At 42.7% G+C, this 7,012-nt stretch overlaps 1 pseudogene; it reads right to left on the reverse strand.

Moving 5' to 3' along the window:
* Positions 1-3,463: 3,463 nt before the first annotated feature.
* Positions 3,464-5,660, reverse strand: LOC147123292 (syncytin-2-like; annotated as a pseudogene).
* Between the last annotated feature and the right edge of the window lie 1,352 nt (positions 5,661-7,012).

A 7,012-nucleotide genomic window follows, 5' to 3' on the forward strand; every position in this document is an offset into this window, starting at 1 on the left:
GCCCCATTAGCACCCCCGCCAGGCACTAATGGGAGGTGCTAACATACTGAATTTCGCAGCCCAGGTATTTACTTACAGGTGTCAGTGAGATGGGTGTGGGGTGCCTGCTTCTCACACCAATTCTGGGTATTCTGCAGCAACAGATGATCACTATTAGCCACTTAGTGCTGGACTATTTTTAAAGCCGACAGCAGGCTGGCCAAGGTGAGTGAGGGCACGAGCACCCGTGCACATGCTGGGATGCTGCTGGAAACATGACTCACCGCCATACTGTCCCACGGGCATGTTCTGTAACAGCTGCACTGTGGGATTGTACGTGTTTGCGTGAGCACGCAGGCTCTCTGATCACGTGTCAAGAGGATGGCACAGGGTCACGGCACCAGGGAGAAGAATTGTCTCAACCGGCAGGGAGCGCTCGTTGCAAAGTGAGTGAGAGCTGTGGGTCTCTGTGAGGAGGCGGGCCCAGCCATTGAGAATAATTTGCAAGAACTGAATGTGTGTTGGCTTTATAAAGAATAGCAGGCTTGAAATTACCTCCAGCCAGCTCCAGTTGTGGGCCCCCTGGAAAGTCAGTATGGACCCCCATGGGTCCGTGGACCCCAGTTTGAGAAACACTGTCCTCGATAAACATTACAGCCCTCGATGCCTCGTGGAGTATACAGCATTCATGTGGATGGGTCAATATATTTCTGTTTAATTGAATAGCTTTATTATAGAAAATGTATCTATAATTACTGCTGCATTAGAAAATGGAGCAGAATACTGTCAATTGTCTTGATGTGGCTGTTGAAATGGAGCAGAAATTTCTGAACAAGGTATGATTCTATCAGAGTTTCTCAACACCTGTACAGTAGAAAACAATTTACAACCTTGCTTTGTTCAAGAGGATAAAAAAATTTCAATGGCAATATATCCCAAACATTATAGCAAACTATATGGACAACAGTGGCATATTTTTTATATTTACACTGTCAAAATTGTGTTTATTGTAATACTAATAATGTCATTTGTCATTAACTTCTTTACACTTTACAAAATATATAATACAGCACTAGTTATATGCAGTAACTCTGGATCAGCACTACGTCTTAATCCAATCTCAGTGCGCTCTTCCAACCATTAGAAAAGTAAACTTTCAGGCATAAGTGTAAATCATTCAAATCCTTGCAACAAACGTGCATCAAAGTCAGCCTTGTATCAGTTAAATGAGGTCCAGGAGTTAAGATAGCCTGAGCCTCATGCTGACAGCATCATGGGTGCCCCCACATCTGCCCCAGCCCCACACGACGCAATCCTGCTCCGAGTTAAAATCGGGGCTAGTGCTTCCAAAAGACCATGTAGCATTTGCATTGTTGTGGATTTTTGTAAACCTAATATCCTGACATGATTAGCCCCTGGAAACTTCCAAGGAGATAAAATTTCCTCCTGACCATTAAAGAAAATTGTGCAAAATTCCAGGATTTAGCTGTTACAGTCCAGACTTTCTCCAACAGCCTTTTTGTTTTCTGAACAGTTTAACGGTTTCCATGATCAGACCCTGTCTCACATGAACTGAAGCCCGTATCTTTTACTCTCTGCCATATTGAGTTAGTGTAGCCTAGGCCTAACTATTAACCCGGATAACAATAAATTGCTTGCTGCAAAACACATAAGGTGCTCACTATGTCTCATATCAATTTAGAAGCTGGAAAATATTTACACTGTTAGAACAGGAACAGGAGTCGGCCATTTAGCCCTTCGAGCCTGTTCTGCCTTTCAATGAGACCATGGTTGATCTGACCATTTTTGTGTAGACTTAACTACTCTCGAGATATATTTATAAATAAAATGATTCAGAGAAAAAGAACATAATGTTAAGCATAAGACTATGCAGCACAGTTAGTAACTTATATGATGCATATGACTGTGATGATTATTTAAAGGGGTTCATTGTTTTTCCAACTCCTCTTGGTGAACACAATCTGTGGTGGTAAATAAAAAAAGAAAGAAAGCGCTATACAGCTAATGAAGTACTTTTGAAGTGTAGTCACTGTTGTAATGTATGGAAACACGGCAGCCAATTTGTGCACAGCAAGGTTCCAAAAACAGAAATGTGATAATGATCAAATAATCTGTTTTAATGAAATACATACGTCAACAGAGGTACATCCAACTCTGTACACATACTGGCAAAACTAAACTGAAAACTGTTGAAAGCTAGTAAGTTTAAAAATATTTTCCCCTTTGAAGTTCAAGCAATTTCTTTGAAGATTTCAGTAAAACAAAATGTTAATAGTCTTAACATCTTAGCAAAGAATGTGGTAACAGTGCTTTGGAATTGTAATTCTCACCTTTGACTTCTCTGCATAACAACCATCTTATTTTAATAACTGACAACAATCAGAAATTATACTTTAGAATTCCCCATCATTTAACATGCATTTAACAGATCTCATAGACTAAAATGGAATCTGTATCTGCGAGTCAATTGAAGTGTCTCTGAACAGTCATCCCAGTTCTCAAGACAGTGGCTAAGAATTCATTTTAGGACTGGTTTACCACCTCTGTCTGTCTGTCTATCTAGCTAGCTGTCTGTCTGTCTATCTATCTGTATATCTATCTGTCTGTCTGTCTGTCTGTCTATCTATCTGTCTATCTGTCTGTCTGTCTATATTAATTTATATGTAAAGCATACATACCTAACACAATGCAAATCTTATTTTTGTTAGACCTACATTGTAGCCTATGCTATTAAACATAGAACAAATTTGCATAATAGTAACAGAATTAGAACCGGTAAGTGTTCTGTAGATAATTTCAGAGAATCATAGAATTTATGTCTCAGCATAACTTTGGAACCTTGAATTTTGCTCTTTCCAAATATTTTCAAATAGTTTTCAGTAGTTATTTGACTGAGTGTTAACTGCTTGTGATGAGAGTCATAAGAACATAAGAAATAGGAGCTGGAGTAGGCCATTTGGCCCTTCGAGCCTGCTCCGCCATTCAACTCCACCTTCCCACACTATCCCCATATCCCTTAATACCCTTCGTTCCCAAAAATTTATCAACCTCTGTCTTGAATATACTCAACGATTGAGCATCCACAGCTCTCTGGGGTAGAGAATTCCAAAGATTTACAACCTTTTGAGTGATGAAATTTCTCCTCATCTTAGTCTTAAATGGCCAACCCCTTATTCTGAGACTGTGAACCTGTGTTCTAGGTTCCCCAGTCAGGGGAAACATTTTCTCAGCATTAACCCTGTCAAGCCCCTTAAGAATTGTATATGTTTCAATTAGATCACCTCTCATTCTTCTAATCTCGAGGGAATACAGGTCTACTCTACTAATCCCCCCTCATAGGGCAATCCCCTCATCCCAGGAACCAGTCCAGTGAACCTTCGTTACTGTTGGGTGAAAATAAATTCACATCTAATCTGTGGTAAAGTAAAAGGTGCAGTTTATTGAAAACAGAGCTCTGGGAGAAGTGTCTCAGACCCCGCGGTCTGTGCGAGCACCTTCTCCCCGATCAACAAAATTCACAAGCTTATATACAGTACAAGACTGGAGCACATCGATAGCCTTGATTACATTACTTATTCCTTGGCCAGTCTGGCTTCGTGGCAACAGCCGCCCCCCTCCCCAATTATATTCCTTCAAAAACAACCTAATTATAACTTTACATCGTTAGCTAAGCCCCTTCTTTTAGTTCTGTCTTTTATCTAAGTTTGTCCAGTTATCTGGACAGCAGGGTCCTTTCTTACTTCATTGTGGCTTCGGCCGATCAGTGACTCATGATTGGACATGGCTCAAAGGTTAATCAGCTTCTCATATCTCCACATGCTTAATCACTTTTGTAGTTCAGTCCATTGTGTTTTTAAACTAGTCTCGACTGAAACTAGGTTGTCATGCTGTGTCGCTCGACTGCAACATTCAACTGGTTCAAATCCCAATCCTTCAATCCCTCCTATTGGTCCCGGTACAAATTTAGATTTTGCCCCGGGATACCAACTTCCAATGCCGTTTCTTGCCATCCACCGGGTAGTCACCCTGTATTGAGGGTTGGGCTGAATTGTCCTGAGCTCGTCCTTCGTTGCTCATCATGTGACTCTTTACATGTGAGACTCGTTGTCCTCGTCGTCTTCTCCTGTTGCTTGCAGTTCATCTGTCGTTGATAGTCAGGGTTTTACCGCATCTCCAGATGCTACTGGAATGCCAGCGAGGGCCAATTTACAACATACTTTCAAAATCGTTGTCATAACACAACATATTGTCATCACTACAACAACAATTATAAATCCATGTATCAAATACGATCCCCATGATCCTCCGAAGAGCCAGTCCAACCAACCTTCCCCTGAGGTTTGGTGTAATTTCTTTACCTCCTTTTGTATATGCTCGGCCAAATTGGTTATATTCTCTGAGCTATCTGGTATGTAGGTGCAGCACTCAGCGCCTATCATTGTGCATGTGCCACCTTCTTTAGCTAGGAGATAATCAAGGGCCATCCTATTCTGGAGAGCTATTGTTCTCATAGCCACCATTTCTGCACTTATTTCAGACAGGGCTTCAGCTGTGTCATTAGCTACTTTAATACCGATGCTATGAGTCGAATTTCCTTTATTGCCCTAGCCGTCCCATACCCGGGGAATAAAATAGCGAAGAACCGCTCTGTTTCTGTAATTGCCCTTTTGGAGCGATAATGGTGATGATCTGCTAGGGAGGGCAAGTGATGGATGTATGGCACCACATATCCCAAATAGCAGGACCCAGTCCAATTTCGTGGAAGCCATGGGTATGCCTTATGTCCGCAAATAAAATAGGTCCCGTTATAGGCAGTTAGGTTCATATTCGTTGTGAATGTGGAAAAGCCAGACTCGCCGTTACTCCCTGTGATTCCGTTCCATTTTCCCCCACTAGTGAGGTTTGTTAAACCAGTTGTGTTAAACCACCAAACTTCTAAGGGTGAACCTTGTTCGAGCGTTGTCCAATTATGTTTACAACGACTGTTTCCTGCTTCCAGATTCCCCTCTTCCCCTCTGCTTACATTCCTTATCCAACATATCGCCCCAACGGGTCTTCCTACCCCAGTTGTGTTTGTGAGGATAAGGTACGGTGGCTTTTCGCTTATATTATACACGGGTTTGTACCATCCTTCAAACATGTTTAAGGGATATCCTGCACTCCTGAACTGTACTCTTTGTTCCTCCCGTTTTCTGCTCTGGGTGTCCTTACCATTAGTACTACTGCTCGTATTGTTTCTACTAACTAACCACTCAGCCATTTGAATTACATTCAATGGTATTGGTCTAAGAGGGATTCCCCCTCTGGAGTGGATTGGGATATGGCTACATACCCAACATGCACTTTCTCCCTTGTCCCTTGCATACATATAACTCATATACAAAAAGGTATTAACATGTAATTCTCGCTTTTCCCATGCCGGGTGGCATGTCACTTTGGTCAATGCCACACATATTCCACAAAACGATACTATAGTCAAATACATTTTAAAGACGTATTAACAATTTTCCAAAGGGTTATTGAGATTGATTGCAGGTATCACCTGTTAGATATACAAATATGTATTTTAGTCCTTGTAGACCTTCAGTTGAGTCCAGTGTTTCCACCGCCCCATCCCCTTTATATCTATATACATGCGCACGTATCCCCACTAATAAGGACTTGATGCGGTCCTGACCATTTGGGGGCAAAGCCTGTTTTTTCTGGTAAAATTTTAACCATTACCTTAGTTCCCGCTGGAGGGATATGTGGAAGTGCAGTCAATTCCAAATCTTTATCTCTTTCCTCCTGTCTATCCCTAGTTTGCTGTCTCATTTCCTTTAACTGGTTACTTAGTTCCAAGACGTACCTACGGACTCTATCTCTCAGAGGGCCTATATCCTCTCCTCCTGTTATTATTCCATGGGGGAGTTGCATCGCTCTCCCCGTCATTAATTCATAAGGGGACAAACGCGTCGTTCGGTTTGGGCTCGCCCTTAACTTCATTAACACGGTTGGTAATACATTTACCCATTGCTGTTGCTTTTCCCCTAACGCCTTGGCTAAGGCTGTTTTCAAAGTCCGGTTCATTCGTTCCACCATTCCCGAACTCTGGGGATGGTAGGGAATATGGAATTTTTGCTTTATTCCCATCCATTCGCATATCTTTTTCATTACTATCCCTGTAAAATGTGTCCCCTGATCTGAATCGATTTGGATTGGTACTCCCCATCGGGGAATTATTTCTTCTGCCATTATTCTTGCCACTGTGGTGGCTGTGCAGTCCCTAGTAGGGAAGGCCTCGACCCATCGAGTAAACTGGTCTATAATTACCAAGCAATATCTCTTCCCCCTGGAACTTGGTAATGGTCCGGTGAAATCTATTTGTATCTTTTCCCAAGGGCCTCTAGGTCTCGGCTGGTGGGCCATTCGTATTTTTACTGGCCGTCCTGGGTTATGCTGGGCGCATGTCAGACACTTTTGACAATACTTTGCTACATCCCTTCCTACACCTGGCCACCACCATTCTTGTCCTACCAGATGGGTCATTGCCCCTCTGCCCGCATGATCTATGCCATGGTGTAACTCCAAGAGTGTTTGTCGAATACAAGCGGGGGCTATTACCTTCCCGTTTTTTCGCCAAACCCCCTGATCATCTGCTCTACCTCCTACCCGATACCATTCCTGCCTTTCTCCCGGCGCGGTATCCTGGTGCAACCTTCCGATGTCTATCTGGTCTACCTGTGTACTTGCTACCGGTAGTTCCTGTTCTAATGCCTGCTGCACTGTCAAATCCGCGGCCCGATTGCCCTCTTGTTGGCGGGTTTCTACCTTCTGATGGGCTTTAATTTTTACTACTGCTGCCTGCTTTGGTGCTTTTGCAGCTTCCAAGAGGGCCCCTATTCGCTGTTGATGTCTGATAAGATCTCCTCCTGCAGTGACAAATCCCCTTCTTCCCCAAGCTATCATATAATCGTGCACCACTCCAAACGCATATCTACTATCTGCGTAAATATTTACTGGTTTTCCTTCT

The sequence above is a fragment of the Somniosus microcephalus genome, chromosome 2 (assembly GCF_052327205.1).
Source record: "Somniosus microcephalus isolate GS21.2 chromosome 2, FLI_Smic_1.0, whole genome shotgun sequence".
NCBI classification, from domain to species: domain Eukaryota; kingdom Metazoa; phylum Chordata; class Chondrichthyes; order Squaliformes; family Somniosidae; genus Somniosus; species Somniosus microcephalus.